Raw genomic sequence first — 16575 nt, forward strand, 5'->3', positions numbered from 1 at the left:
CTAACCATTGCGCCACGGAAGCCCAAAAAATAAATGGTCGTCAGGTATTGTGGAAAAACTTTGGCTTTCTACGTTACATTTGAGATCCCACATCACCGCTCCCGGGTGGGCTCGAACCACCCACCTATTGGTTAACAGCCGAACGCGCTAACCATTGCGCCACGGAAGCCCAAAAACTAAATGGTCGTCAGGTATTGTGTAAAAACCTTGACTTTTTACGTCACATCTGAGACCTCACAACACCGCTCCCGAGTGGGCTCGAACCTTCAACCTTTCGATTAACAGCTGAACGCGCTAATCATTGCGCCACGGAAGCCCAAAAATTAAATTTTCGTCAGGTATTCTGGAAAAACTCTGACATTTTACGTTACATCTGAGACCTCACAACACCGCTCTCGGATGGGCTCGAACCACCAACCTATTGGTTAACAGCCGAACGCGCTAACCATTGAGCCACGGAAGCTCAGAAATTAAATGGTTGTCAGGTATTGTGGATAAGTTTTGACTTTTTACGTTACATCTGAGACCCTACAACACCTCTCCCGGTTGGGCTCGAACCACCAACCTTTCGGTTAACAGCCGAACGCGCTAACCATTGCGCCAAGGAAGCCCAAAAAATAAATGGTCGTCAGGTATTGTGGAAAAACTTTGGCTTTCTACGTTACATTTGAGATCCCACAACACCGCTCCCGGGTGGGCTCGAACCACCAACCTATTGGTTAACAGCCGAACGCGCTAACCATTGCGCCACGGAAGCCCAATAATTAAATGCTCGTCAGGTATTGTGTAAAAACCTTCACTTTTTACGTCACAACTGAGGCCTCACAACACCGCTCCAGGATGGGCTCGAACCACCAACCTATTGGTTAACAGCCGAACGCGCTAACCATTGAGCCACGGAAGCTCAGAAATTAAATGGTTGTCACGTATTGTGGAAAAGTTTTGACTTTTTACGCTACATCTGAGACCCCACAACACCTCTCCCGTGTGGGCTCGAACCTCCAACCTTTCGATTAACAGCTGAACGCGCTAGTCATTGCGCCACGGAAGCCCACAAATTAAATGTTCCACAGGTATTGTGGAAAAACTCTGACATTTTACGTTACATCTGAGACCTCACAACACCGCTCTCGGATGGGCTCGAACCACCAACCTATTGGTTAACAGCCGAACGCGCTAACCATTGAGCCACGGAAGCTCAGAAATTAAATGGTTGTCACGTATTGTGGAAAAGGTTTGACTTTTTACGCTACATCTGAGACCCCACAACACCTCTCCCGGGTGGGCTCGAACCTTCAACCATTCGATTAACAGCTGAACGCGCTAATCATTGCGCCACGGAAGCCCAAAAATTAAATGTTCGTCAGGTATTTTTGAAAAACTCTGACATTTTACGTTACATCTAGGACCTTACAAAACCGCTCCCGAATGGGCTCGAACCACCAACCTATTGGTTAACAGCCGAACGCACTAACCATTGAGCCACGGAAGCTCAGAAATTAAATGGTTGTCAGGTATTGTGGATAAGTTATGACATATTACGTTACATCTGAGACCCTATAACACCTCTCCCGGTTGGGCTCGAACCACCAACCTTTCGGTTAACAGCCGAACGCGCTAACCATTGCGCCAAGGAAGCCCAAAAAATAAATGGTCGTCAGGTATTGTGGAAAAACTTTGGCTTTCTACGTTACATTTGAGATCCCACAACACCGCTCCCGGGTGGGCTCGAACCACCAACCTATTGGTTAACAGCCGAACGCGCTAACCATTGCGCGACGGAAGCCCAAAAACTAAATGGTCGTCAGATATTGTGGAAAAACTTTGGCTTTCTACGTTACATTTGAGATCTCACAACACCGCTCCCGGGTGGGCTCGAACCACCAACCTATTGGTTAACAGCCGAACGCGCTAACCATTGAGCCACGGAAGCTTAGAAATTAAATGGTTGTCACGAATTGTGGAAAAGTTTTGACTTTTTACGCTACATCTGAGACCCCACAACACCTCTCCCGGGTGGGCTCGAACCTTCAACCTTTCGATTAACAGCTGAACGCGCTAATCATTGCGCCACGGAAGCCCAAAAATTAAATGTTCGTGAGGTACTGTGGAAAAACTCTGACATTTTACGTTACATCTGAGACCTCACAACACCGCTCCCGGATGGGCTCGAACCACCAACCTATTGGTTAACAGCCGAACGCGCTAACCATTGAGCCACGGAAGCTCAGAAATTGAATGGTTGTCAGGTATTGTGGATAAGTTTTGACTTTTTACGTTACATCTGAGACCCTACAACACCTCTCCCGGTTGGGCTCGAACCACCAACCTTTCGGTTAACAGCCGAACGCGCTAACCATTGCGCCAAGGAAGCCCAAAAAATAAATGGTCGTCAGGTATTGTGGAAAAACTTTGGCTTTCTACGTTACATTTGAGATCCCACAACACCGCTCCCGGGTGGGCTCGAACGACCAACCTATTGGTTAACAGCCGAACGCGCTAACCATTGCGCCACGGAAGCCCAATAATTAAATGCTCGTCAGGTATTGTGTAAAAACCTTCACTTTTTACGTCACAACTGAGGCCTCACAACACCGCTCCAGGATGGGCTCGAACCACCAACCTATTGGTTAACAGCCGAACGCGCTAACCATTGAGCCACGGAAGTTCAGAAATTAAATGGTTGTCACGTATTGTGGAAAAGTTTTGACTTTTTACGCTACATCTGAGACCCCACAACACCTCTCCCGGGTGGGCTCGAACCTCCAACCTTTCGATTAACAGCTGAACGCGCTAGTCATTGCGCCACGGAAGCCCACAAATTAAATGTTCCACAGGTATTGTGGAAAAACTCTGACATTTTACGTTACATCTGAGACCTCACAACACCGCTCTCGGATGGGCTCGAACCACCAACCTATTGGTTAACAGCCGAACGCGCTAACCATTGAGCCACGGAAGCTCAGAAATTAAATGGTTGTCACGTATTGTGGAAAAGTTTTGACTTTTTACGCTACATCTGAGACCCCACAACACCTCTCCCGGGTGGGCTCGAACCTCCAACCTTTCGATTAACAGCTGAACGCGCTAGTCATTGCGCCACGGAAGTCCACAAATTAAATGTTCCACAGGTATTGCGGAAAAACTCTGACATTTTATGTTACATCTGAGACCTCACAACACCGCTCTCGGATGGGCTCGAACCACCAACCTATTGGTTAACAGCCGAACGCGCTAACCATTGAGCCACGGAAGCTCAGAAATTAAATGGTTGTCACGTATTGTGGAAAAGGTTTGACTTTTTACGCTACATCTGAGACCCCACAACACCTCTCCCGGGTGGGCTCGAACCTTCAACCATTCGATTAACAGCTGAACGCGCTAATCATTGCGCCACGGAAGCCCAAAAATTAAATGTTCGTCAGGTATTGTTGAAAAACTCTGACATTTTACGTTACATCTAGGACCTCACAAAACCGCTCCCGAATGGGCTCGAACCACCAACCTATTGGTTAACAGCCGAAAGCGCTAACCATTGAGCCACGGAAGCTCAGAAATTAAATGGTTGTCACGTATTGTGGAAAAGGTTTGACTTTTTACGCTACATCTGAGACCCCACAACACCTCTCCCGGGTGGGCTCGAACCTTCTACCATTCGATTAACAGCTGAACGCGCTAATCATTGCGCCACGGAAGCCCAAAAATTAAATGTTCGTCAGGTATTGTTGAAAAACTCTGACATTTTACGTTACATCTAGGACCTCACAAAACCGCTCCCGAATGGGCTCGAACCACCAACCTATTGGTTAACAGCCGAACGCGCTAACCATTGAGCCACGGAAGCTCAGAAATTAAATGGTTGTCACGTATTGTGGAAAAGTTTTGACTTTTTACGCTACATCTGAGACCCCACAACACCTCTCCCGGGTGGGCTCGAACCTCCAACCTTTCGATTAACAGCTGAACGCGCTAGTCATTGCGCCACGGAAGCCCACAAATTAAATGTTCCACAGGTATTGTGGAAAAACTCTGACATTTTACGTTACATCTGAGACCTCACAACACCGCTCTCGGATGGGCTCGAACCACCAACCTATTGGTTAACAGCCGAACGCGCTAACCATTGAGCCACGGAAGCTCAGAAATTAAATGGTTGTCACGTATTGTGGAAAAGGTTTGACTTTTTACGCTACATCTGAGACCCCACAACACCTCTCCCGGGTGGGCTCGAACCTTCAACCATTCGATTAGCAGCTGAACGCGCTAATCATTGCGCCACGGAAGCCCAAAAATTAAATGTTCGTCAGGTATTGTTGAAAAACTCTGACATTTTACGTTACATCTAGGACCTCACAAAACCGCTCCCGAATGGGCTCGAACCACCAACCTATTGGTTAACAGCCGAACGCACTAACCATTGAGCCACGGAAGCTCAGAAATTGAATGGTTGTCAGGTATTGTGGATAAGTTTTGACTTTTTACGTTACATCTGAGACCCTACAACACCTCTCCCGGTTGGGCTCGAACCACCAACCTTTCGGTTAACAGCCGAACGCGCTAACCATTGCGCCAAGGAAGCCCAAAAAATAAATGGTCGTCAGGTATTGTGGAAAAACTTTGGCTTTCTACGTTACATTTGAGATCCCACAACACCGCTCCCGGGTGGGCTCGAACCACCAACCTATTGGTTAACAGCCGAACGCGCTAACCATTGCGCCACGGAAGCCCAATAATTAAATGCTCGTCAGGTATTGTGTAAAAACCTTCACTTTTTACGTCACAACTGAGGCCTCACAACACCGCTCCAGGATGGGCTCGAACCACCAACCTATTGGTTAACAGCCGAACGCGCTAACCATTGCGCCACGGAAGCCCAAAAATTAAATGCTCGTCAGGTATTGTGTAAAAACCTTCACTTTTTACGTCACAACTGAGGCCTCACAACACCGCTCCAGGATGGGCTCGAACCACCAACCTATTGGTTAACAGCCGAACGCGCTAACCATTGCGCCACGGAAGCCCAAAAACTAGAGACGTCACAACACTTCTCCCGGATGGGCTCGAACCACCAACCTATTAGTTAACAGCCGAACATTGAGCCACGGAAGCTCAGAAAATAAATGGTTATCATGTATTACGGAAAAAGTTTGACTTTTCACGCTACATCTGAGACCTCACAACACCGCTCCCGGATGGGCTCGAACCACCAACCTTTCGATTAACAGCTGGACGCGCTAATTATTGCGCCACGGAAGCCCAGAAATGAAATGTTCGTCAAGTATTGTGGAAAAACTCTGACATTTTACGTAACATCTGAGACGTCACAACACCGCTCCCGGATGGGCTCGAACCACCAACCTTTCGGTTAACAGCCGAACGCGCTAACCATTGCGCCACGGACGCCCAAAAATTAAATGGTCGTCTGGTATTGTGGAAAAACTTTGGCTATTTACGTAACATTTGAGATCCCAAAACACCGCTCCCGGGTGGGCTCGAACCACCAACCTTTCGATTGACAGCTGGACGCGCTAATTATTGCGCCACGGAAGCCCAGAAATGAAATGTTCGTCAGGTATTGTGGAAAAACTCTGACATTTTACGTAACATCTGAGACGTCACAACACCGCTCCCGGATGGGCTCGAACCACCAACCTTTCGGTTAACAGCCGAACGCGCTAACCATTGCGCCACGGACGCCCAAAAATTAAATGGTCGTCTGGTATTGTGGGAAAACTTTGGGTTTTTACGTTACATTAGAGATCCCACAACACCGCTCCCGGGTGGGCTCGAACCACCAACCTTTCGGTTAACAGCCGAACGCGCTAACCATAGCGCAACGGAAGCCCAAATATTAAATGGTCGTCAGGTATTGAGGTAAAACTTTGACTTTTTACTTAACATCTGAGACCTCACAACACCGCTCCCGGATGGGCTCGAACCTCCAACCTTTCGGTTAACAGCCGAACGCGCTAACCATTGCGCCACGGACGCCCAAAAATTAAATGGTCGACAGGTATTGTGGAAAAACTTTGGCTATTTACGTTACATTTGAGATCCCAAAACACCGCTCCCGGGTGGGCTCGAACCACCAACCTATTGGTTAACAGCCGAACGCGCTAACAATTCAGCCACGGAAGCTCAGAAAATAAATGGTTATCACGTATTATGGAAAAAGTTTGACTTTTCACGCTACATCTGAGACCTCACAACACCGCTCCCGGATGCGCTCGAACCACCAACCTTTCGATTAACAGCCGAACGCGCTAACCATTGAGCCACGGAAGCCCAAAAATTAAATGTTCGTCAGGTATTGTGGAAAAACTCTGACATTTTACGTTACATCTGAGACTTCACAACACCTCTCCCGGATGGGCTCGAACCACCAGCCTGTTAGTTAACAGCCTAACGCGCTAACCATTGAGCCACGGAAGCTCAGAAAATAAATGGTTATCATGTATAAGGGAAAAAGTTTGACTTTTCACGCTTCATCTGAGACCTCACAACACCGCTCCCGGATGGGCTCGAACCACCAACCTTTCGGTTAACAGCCGAACGCGCTAACCATTCGCCACGGACGGCCAAAAATTAAATGGTCGTCAGGTATTGTGGAAAAACTTTGGCTATTTACGTTACATTTGAGATCCCAAAACACCGCTCCCGGGTGGGCTCGAACCACCAACCTTTCGATTAACAGCTGGACGCGCTAATTATTGCGCCACGGAAGCCCAGAAATGAAATGTTCGTCAGGTATTGTGGAAAAACTCTGACATTTTACGTAACATCTGAGACGTCACAACACCGCTCCCGGATGGGCTCGAACCACCAACCTATTGGTTAACAGCCGAACGCGCTAACCATTGAGCCACGGAAGCTCAGAAATTGAATGGTTGTCAGGTATTGTGGATAAGTTATGACTTATTACGTTACATCTGAGACCCTACTACACCTCTCCCGGTTGGGCTCGAACCACCAACCTTTCGGTTAACAGCCGAACGCGCTAACCATTGCGCCTAGGAATCCCAAAAAATAAATGGTCGTCAGATATTGTGGAAAAACTTTGGCTTTCTACGTTACATTTGAGATCCCACATCACCGCTCCCGGGTGGGCTCGAACCACCAACCTATTGGTTAACAGCCGAACGCGCTAACCATTGCGCCACGGAAGCCCAAAAACTAGAGACGTCACAACACTTCTCCCGGATGGGCTCGAACCACCAACCTATTAGTTAACAGCCGAACACTGAGCCACGGAAATTCAGAAAATAAATGGTTATCATGTATTACGGAAAAAGTTTGACTTTTCACGCTACATCTGAGACCTCACAACACCGCTCCCGGATGGGCTCGAACCACCAACCTTTCGGTTAACAGCCGAACGCGCTAACCATTCGCCACGGACGGCCAAAAATTAAATGGTCGTCAGGTATTGTGGAAAAACTTTGGCTATTTACGTTACATTTGAGATCCCAAAACACCGCTCCCGGGTGGGCTCGAACCACCAACCTTTCGATTAACAGCTGGACGCGCTAATTATTGCGCCACGGAAGCCCAGAAATGAAATGTTCGTCAGGTATTGTGGAAAAACTCTGACATTTTACGTAACATCTGAGACGTCACAACACCGCTCCCGGATGGGCTCGAACCACCAACCTTTCGGTTAACAGCCGAACGCGCTAACCATTGCGCCACGGACGCCCAAAAATTAAATGGTCGTCTGGTATTGTGGGAAAACTTTGGGTTTTTACGTTACATTAGAGATCCCACAACACCGCTCCCGAGTGGGCTCGAACCACCAACCTTTCGGTTAACAGCCGAACGCGCTAACCATAGCGCAACGGAAGCCCAAATATTAAATGGTCGTCAGGTATTGAGGTAAAACTTTGACTTTTTACTTCACATCTGAGACCTCACAACACCGCTCCCGGATGGGCTCGAACCTCCAACCTTTCGGTTAACAGCCGAACGCGCTAACCATTGCGCCACGGACGCCCAAAAATTAAATGGTCGACAGGTATTGTGGAAAAACTTTGGCTATTTACGTTACATTTGAGATCCCAAAACACCGCTCCTGGGTGGGCTCGAACCACCAACCTATTGGTTAACAGCCGAACGCGCTAACAATTGAGCCACGGAAGCTCAGAAAATAAATGGTTATCACGTATTATCGAAAAAGTTTGACTTTTCACGCTACATCTGAGACCTCACAACACCGCTCCCGGATGGGCTCGAACCACCAACCTTTCGATTAACAGCCGAACGCGCTAACCATTGAGCCACGGAAGCCCAAAAATTAAATGTTCGTCAGGTATTGTGGAAAAACTTTGGCTATTTACGTTACATTTGAGATCCAAAAACACCGCTCCCGGGTGGGCTCGAACCACCAACCTTTCGGTTAACAGCTGAACGCGCTGACCATTGCGCCACTGAAGCCCAAAAATTAAATTTTCGTCAGGTATTGAGGTAAAACTTTGACTTTTTACTTCACATCTGAGACCTCACAACACCGCCCCCGGATGGGCTCGAACCACCAACCTTTCGATTAACAGCTGAACGCGCTAACCATTGCGCCACGGAAGCCCAAAAATTAAATGCTCGTCAGGTATTGTGGAAAAACTCTGACATTTTACGTTACATCTGAGACGTCACAACACCGCTCCCGGGAGGGCTCGAACCACCAACCTATTGGTTAACAGCCGAACGCTCTAACCATTGAGCCACGGAAGCCCAAAAATTAAATGTTCGTCAGGTATTGTGGAAAAACTCTGACATTTTACGTTACATCTGAGACGTCATAACACTTCTCCCGGATGGGCTCGAACCACCAACCTATTGGTTAACAGCCGAACGCGCTAACCATTGAGCCACAGAAGCTCAGAAATTAAATGGTTGTTAGGTATTGTGGATAAGTTTTGACTTTTTACGTTACATCTGAGACCCTACAACACCTCTCCCAGGTGGGCTCGAACCACCAACCTTTCGGTCAACAGCCGAACGCGCTAACCATTGCGCAACGGAAGCCCAAGAATTAAATGGTCGTCAGGTATTGTGAAAAAACTTTGGCTTTTTACGTTACATTTGAGATCCCACAACACCGCTCCCGGGTGGGCTCGAACCACCAACCTATTGTTTTACTGCTGAATGCGCTAACCATTGCGCCACGGAAGCCCAAAAATTAAATGTTCGTCAGTTATTGTGGAAAAACTCTGACATTTTACGTTACATCTGAGACCTCACAGCACCGCTCCCGGGAGGGCTCAAACCACCAGTCTTTTGAATAACAGCTGAACGCGCTAACCATTGCGCCACGGAAGCCCAAAATTTAAATGGTCGTCAGGTGCTGTGGAAAAACTATGACATTTTACGTTACATCTGAGACCTCACAACACCGCCCCCGGACGGGCTCGAACCACCAACCTTTCGATTAACAGCTGAACGCGCTAACCATTGCGCCACGGAAGCCCAAAAATTAAATGCTCGTCAGGTATTGTGGAAAAACTCTGACATTTTACGTTACATCTGAGACGTCACAACACCGCTCCCGGGAGGGCTCGAACCACCAACCTATTGGTTAACAGCCGAACGCTCTAACCATTGAGCCACGGAAGCCCAAAAATTAAATGTTCGTCAGGTATTGTGGAAAAACTCTGACATTTTACGTTACATCTGAGACGTCACAACACTTCTCCCGGATGGGCTCGAACCACCAAACTTTCGGTTCGTCAGTTATTGTGGAAAACGTTTGACTTTTTACGTTACATCTGAGACCTCACAACACCGCTCCCAGATGGGCTCGAACCACCAACCTTTCGGTTAACAGCCGAACGCGCTAACCATTGCGCCACGGACGCCCAAAAATTAAATGGTCGTCTGGTATTGTGGGAAAACTTTGGGTTTTTACGTTACATTAGAGATCCCACAACACCGCTCCCGGGTGGGCTCGAACCACCAACCTTTCGGTTAACAGCCGAACGCGCTAACCATAGCGCAACGGAAGCCCAAATATTAAATGGTCGTCAGGTATTGAGGTAAAACTTTGACTTTTTACTTCACATCTGAGACCTCACAACACCGCTCCCGGGTGGGCTCGAACCTCCAACCTTTCGGTTAAGAGCCGAACGCGCTAACCATTGCGCCACGGACGCCCAAAAATTAAATGGTCGACAGGTATTGTGGAAAAACTTTGGCTATTTACGTTACATTTGAGATCCCAAAACACCGCTCCCGGGTGGGCTCGAACCACCAACCTATTGGTTAACAGCCGAACGCGCTAACAATTGAGCCACGGAAGCTCAGAAAATAAATGGTTATCACGTATTATCGAAAAAGTTTGACTTTTCACGCTACATCTGAGACCTCACAACACCGCTCCCGGATGGGCTCGAACCACCAACCTTTCGATTAACAGCCGAACGCGCTAACCATTGAGCCACGGAAGCCCAAAAATTAAATGTTCGTCAGGTATTGTGGAAAAACTCTGACATTTTACGTTACATCTGAGACGTCACAACACCTCTCCCGGATGGGCTCGAACCACCAACCTATTGGTTAACAGCCGAACGCGCTAACCATTCGCCACGGACGCCCAAAAATTAAATGGTCGTCAGGTATTGTGGAAAAACTTTGGCTATTTACGTTACATTTGAGATCCAAAAACACCGCTCCCGGGTGAGCTCGAACCACCAAGCTTTCGGTTAACAGCTGAACGCGCTGACCATTGCGCCACGGAAGCCCAAAAATTAAATGCTCGTCAGGTATTGTGGAAAAACTCTGACATTTTACGTTACATCTGAGACGTCACAACACTTCTCCCGGATGGGCTCGAACCACCAACCTATTGGTTAACAGCCGAACGCGCTAACCAGTGAGCCACAGAAGCTCAGAAATTAAATGGTTGTTAGGTATTGTGGATAAGTTATGACTTTTTACGTTACATCTGAGACCCTACAACACCTCTCCCAGGTGGGCTCGAACCACCAACCTTTCGGTCAACAGCCGAACGCGCTAACCATTGCGCAACGGAAGCCCAAGAATTAAATGGTCGTCAGGTATTGTGAAAAAACTATGACATTTTACGTTACATCTGAGACCTCACAACACCGCTCCCGGATGGGCTCGAACCACCAACCTATTGGTTAACAGCCGAACGCGCTAACCATTGCGCCACGGAAGCCCAAATATTAAATGGTCGTCAGGTATTGTGGAAAAACCTCGACTTTTTACGTCACATCTGAGACATCACAACACCGCTCCCGGGTACGCTCGAACCACCAACCTTTTGAATAACAGTTGAGCGCGCTAACCATTGCGCCACGGAAGCCCAAAAATTAAATGTTCGTCAGGTATTGTGGAAAAACCTCGACTTTTTACGTCACATCTGAGACCTCACAACACCGCTCCCGGATGGGCACGAACCACCAACCTTTCGGTTCATAGCCGAACGCGCTAACCAATGCGCCACGGAAACCCAAAAATTCAATGGTCGTCAGGTATTGTGGAAAAACTTTGGTTTTTACGTTACATTTGAGATCCCACAACACCGGTCCCGGGTGGGCTCGAACCACCAACCTATTGGTTAACAGCCGAACGCGCTAACAATTAAGCCACGGAAGCTCAGAAATTAAATGGTTATCACGTATTGTGGAAAAGTTTTGAATTTTTATGCTACATCTGAGACCCCACAACACCGCTCCCGGGTGGGCTCGAACCACCAACCTATTGGTTAACAGCCGAACGCGCTAACCATTGAGCCACGGAAGCTCAGAAAATAAATGGTTATCACGTATTATCGAAAAAGTTTGACTTTTCACGCTACATCTGAGACCTCACAACACCGCTCCCGGATGGGCTCGAACCACCAACCTTTCGATTAACAGCCGAACGCGCTAACCATTGAGCCACGGACGCCCAAAAATTAAATGGTCGTCAGGTACTGTGGAAAAACTTTGGCTATTTACGTTACATTTGAGATCCAAAAACACCGCTCCCGGGTGGGCTCGAACCACCAACCTTTCGGTTAACAGCTGAACACGCTGACCATTGCGCCACTGAAGCCCAAAAATTAAATTTTCGTCAGGTATTGAGGTAAAACTTTGACTTTTTACTTCACATCTGAGACCTCACAACACCGCCCCCGGATGGGCTCGAACCACCAACCTATTGGTTAACAGCCGAACGCTCTAACCATTGAGCCACGTAAGCCCAAAAATTAAATGTTCGTCAGGTATTGTGGAAAAACTCTGACATTTTACGTTACATCTGAGACGTCACAACACTTCTCCCGGATGGGCTCGAACCACCAACCTATTGGTTAACAGCCGAACGCGCTAACCATTGAGCCACAGAAGCTCAGAAATTAAATGGTTGTTAGGTATTGTGGATAAGTTATGACTTTTTACGTTACATCTGAGACCCTACAACACCTCTCCCAGGTGGGCTCGAACCACCAACCTTTCGGTCAACAGCCGAACGCGCTAACCATTGCGCAACGGAAGCCCAAGAATTAAATGGTCGTCAGGTATTGTGAAAAAACTTTGGCTTTTTACGTTACATTTGAGATCCCACAACACCGCTCCCGGGTGGGCTCGAACCACCAACCTATTGTTTTACTGCTGAATGCGCTAACCATTGCGCCACGGAAGCCCAAAAATTAAATGTTCGTCAGTTATTGTGGAAAAACTCTGACATTTTACGTTACATCTGAGACCTCACAGCACCGCTCCCGGGAGGGCTCAAACCACCAGTCTTTTGAATAACAGCTGAACGCGCTAACCATTGCGCCACGGAAGCCCAAAATTTAAATGGTCGTCAGGTGCTGTGGAAAAACTATGACATTTTACGTTACATCTGAGACCTCACAACACCGCTCCCGGATGGGCTCGAACCACCAACCTATTGGTTAACAGCCGAACGCGCTAACCATTGAGCCACGGAAGCTCAGTAATTAAATGGTTGTCAGGTATTGTGGAGAAACTCTGACTTTTTACGTTACATCTGAGACCCCACAAAACGCTCCCGGAGGGGCTCGAACCACCAACCTTTTGAATAAGAGCTGAGCGCACTAACCATTGCGCCACGTAAGCCCAAATATTAAATGGTCGTCAGGTATTGTGGAAAAACTATGACATTTTACGTTACATCTGAGACCTCACAACACCGCTTTCGGGTGGGCTCGAACCACCAACCTTTCGGTTAACAGCCGAACGCGCTAACCATTGCGCCACGGAAGCCCAAATATTAAATGGTCGTCAGGTATTGTGGAAAAACCTCGACTTTTTGCGTCACATCTGAGACATCACAACACCACTCCCGGGTACGCTCGAACCACCAACCTTTTGAATAACAGTTGAGTGCGCTAACCATTGCGCCACGGAAGCCCAAAAATTAAATGTTCGTCAGGTATTGTGGAAAAACCTCGACTTTTTACGTCACATCTGAGACCTCACAACACCGCTCCCGGATGGGCACGAACCACCAACCTTTCGGTTCATAGCCGAACGCGCTAACCAATGCGCCACGGAAACCCAAAAATTCAATGGTCGTCAGGTATTGTGGCAAAACTTTGGTTTTTACGTTACATTTGAGATCCCACAACACCGGTTCCGGGTGGGCTCGAACCACCAACCTATTGGTTAACAGCCGAACGCGCTAACAATTAAGCCACGGAAGCTCAGAAATTAAATGGTTATCACGTATTGTGGAAAAGTTTTGAATTTTTATGCTACATCTGAGACCCCACAACACCGCTCCCGGGTGGGCTCGAACCACCAACCTATTGGTTAACAGCCGAACGCGCTAACCATTGAGCCACGGAAGCTCAGGAATTAAATGGTTGTCCCGTATTGTGGAAAAGTTTTGACTTTTTACGCTACATCTGAGACCCCACAACACCTCTCCCGGGTGGGCTCGAACCACCCACCTTTCGGTTAACTGCTGAACGCACTAACCATTGCGCCACGGAAGCCCAAATATTAATTGGTCGTCAGGTATTGTGGAAAACTCTTGACTTTTACGTCACATCTGAGACCTCACAACACCGCTCCCGGATGGGCTCGAACCACCAACCTTTCGGTTAACAGCCGAACGCGCCAACCATTGAGCCACGGAAGCTCAGTAATTAAATGGTTGTCAGGTATTGTGGAGAAACCTTGACTTTTTACGCCACATCTGAGACCTCACAACACCGGTTTCGGGTGGGCTCGAACCACCAACCTTTCGGTTAACAGCCGAACGCGCTAACCATAGCGCAACGGAAGCCCAAATATTAAATGGTCGTCAGGTATTGAGGTAAAACTTTGACTTTTTACTTCACATCTGAGACCTCACAACACCGCTCCCGGGTGGGCTCGAACCTCCAACCTTTCGGTTAACAGCCGAACGCGCTAACCATTGCGCCACGGACGCCCAAAAATTAAATGGTCGACAGGTATTGTGGAAAAACTTTGGCTATTTACGTTACATTTGAGATCCCAAAACACCGCTCCCGGGTGGGCTCGAACCACCAACCTATTGGTTAACAGCCGAACGCGCTAACAATTGAGCCACGGAAGCTCAGAAAATAAATGGTTATCACGTATTATCGAAAAAGTTTGACTTTTCACGCTACATCTGAGACCTCACAACACCGCTCCCGGATGGGCTCGAACCACCAACCTTTCGATTAACAGCCGAACGCGCTAACCATTGAGCCACGGAAGCCCAAAAATTAAATGTTCGTCAGGTATTGTGGAAAAACTCTGACATTTTACGTTACATCTGAGACGTCACAACACCTCTCCCGGATGGGCTCGAACCACCAACCTATTGGTTAACAGCCGAACGCGCTAACCATTCGCCACGGACGCCCAAAAATTAAATGGTCGTCAGGTATTGTGGAAAAACTTTGGCTATTTACGTTACATTTGAGATCCAAAAACACCGCTCCCGGGTGAGCTCGAACCACCAAGCTTTCGGTTAACAGCTGAACGCGCTGACCATTGCGCCACGGAAGCCCAAAAATTAAATGCTCGTCAGGTATTGTGGAAAAACTCTGACATTTTACGTTACATCTGAGACGTCACAACACTTCTCCCGGATGGGCTCGAACCACCAACCTATTGGTTAACAGCCGAACGCGCTAACCAGTGAGCCACAGAAGCTCAGAAATTAAATGGTTGTTAGGTATTGTGGATAAGTTATGACTTTTTACGTTACATCTGAGACCCTACAACACCTCTCCCAGGTGGGCTCGAACCACCAACCTTTCGGTCAACAGCCGAACGCGCTAACCATTGCGCAACGGAAGCCCAAGAATTAAATGGTCGTCAGGTATTGTGAAAAAACTATGACATTTTACGTTACATCTGAGACCTCACAACACCGCTCCCGGATGGGCTCGAACCACCAACCTATTGGTTAACAGCCGAACGCGCTAACCATTGCGCCACGGAAGCCCAAATATTAAATGGTCGTCAGGTATTGTGGAAAAACCTCGACTTTTTACGTCACATCTGAGACATCACAACACCGCTCCCGGGTACGCTCGAACCACCAACCTTTTGAATAACAGTTGAGCGCGCTAACCATTGCGCCACGGAAGCCCAAAAATTAAATGTTCGTCAGGTATTGTGGAAAAACCTCGACTTTTTACGTCACATCTGAGACCTCACAACACCGCTCCCGGATGGGCACGAACCACCAACCTTTCGGTTCATAGCCGAACGCGCTAACCAATGCGCCACGGAAACCCAAAAATTCAATGGTCGTCAGGTATTGTGGAAAAACTTTGGTTTTTACGTTACATTTGAGATCCCACAACACCGGTCCCGGGTGGGCTCGAACCACCAACCTATTGGTTAACAGCCGAACGCGCTAACAATTAAGCCACGGAAGCTCAGAAATTAAATGGTTATCACGTATTGTGGAAAAGTTTTGAATTTTTATGCTACATCTGAGACCCCACAACACCGCTCCCGGGTGGGCTCGAACCACCAACCTATTGGTTAACAGCCGAACGCGCTAACCATTGAGCCACGGAAGCTCAGAAAATAAATGGTTATCACGTATTATCGAAAAAGTTTGACTTTTCACGCTACATCTGAGACCTCACAACACCGCTCCCGGATGGGCTCGAACCACCAACCTTTCGATTAACAGCCGAACGCGCTAACCATTGAGCCACGGACGCCCAAAAATTAAATGGTCGTCAGGTATTGTGGAAAAACTTTGGCTATTTACGTTACATTTGAGATCCAAAAACACCGCTCCCGGGTGGGCTCGAACCACCAACCTTTCGGTTAACAGCTGAACACGCTGACCATTGCGCCACTGAAGCCCAAAAATTAAATTTACGTCAGGTATTGAGGTAAAACTTTGACTTTTTACTTCACATCTGAGACCTCACAACACCGCCCCCGGATGGGCTCGAACCACCAACCTATTGGTTAACAGCCGAACGCTCTAACCATTGAGCCACGTAAGCCCAAAAATTAAATGTTCGTCAGGTATTGTGGAAAAACTCTGACATTTTACGTTACATCTGAGACGTCACAACACTTCTCCCGGATGGGCTCGAACCACCAACCTATTGGTTAACAGCCG

General features: G+C 47.8%; 4 non-coding genes across 4 annotated transcripts; all 4 read right to left on the reverse strand.

Annotated features, from left to right (window-relative positions):
* Positions 1 to 10069: 10069 nt before the first annotated feature.
* TRNAK-CUU (transfer RNA lysine (anticodon CUU)) lies at positions 10070 to 10142 on the reverse strand. Its single transcript has one exon. It is a non-coding gene; the product is annotated as a tRNA-Lys (tRNA).
* A 1249-nt stretch (positions 10143 to 11391) lies between these two features.
* TRNAH-AUG (transfer RNA histidin (anticodon AUG)) lies at positions 11392 to 11464 on the reverse strand. The gene has a single exon. It is a non-coding gene; the product is annotated as a tRNA-His (tRNA).
* Positions 11465 to 13447: 1983 nt separating this feature from the next.
* On the reverse strand, positions 13448 to 13520 carry TRNAH-AUG (transfer RNA histidin (anticodon AUG)). The gene has a single exon. It is a non-coding gene; the product is annotated as a tRNA-His (tRNA).
* A 2129-nt stretch (positions 13521 to 15649) lies between these two features.
* TRNAH-AUG (transfer RNA histidin (anticodon AUG)) lies at positions 15650 to 15722 on the reverse strand. The gene has a single exon. It is a non-coding gene; the product is annotated as a tRNA-His (tRNA).
* Between the last annotated feature and the right edge of the window lie 853 nt (positions 15723 to 16575).

The sequence above is a fragment of the Phalangium opilio genome, unplaced genomic scaffold, assembly GCF_054372755.1.
Source record: "Phalangium opilio isolate 3A_F unplaced genomic scaffold, DU_Popi_V2 ptg000329l_1, whole genome shotgun sequence".
In the NCBI taxonomy this organism is placed as follows: domain Eukaryota; kingdom Metazoa; phylum Arthropoda; class Arachnida; order Opiliones; family Phalangiidae; genus Phalangium; species Phalangium opilio.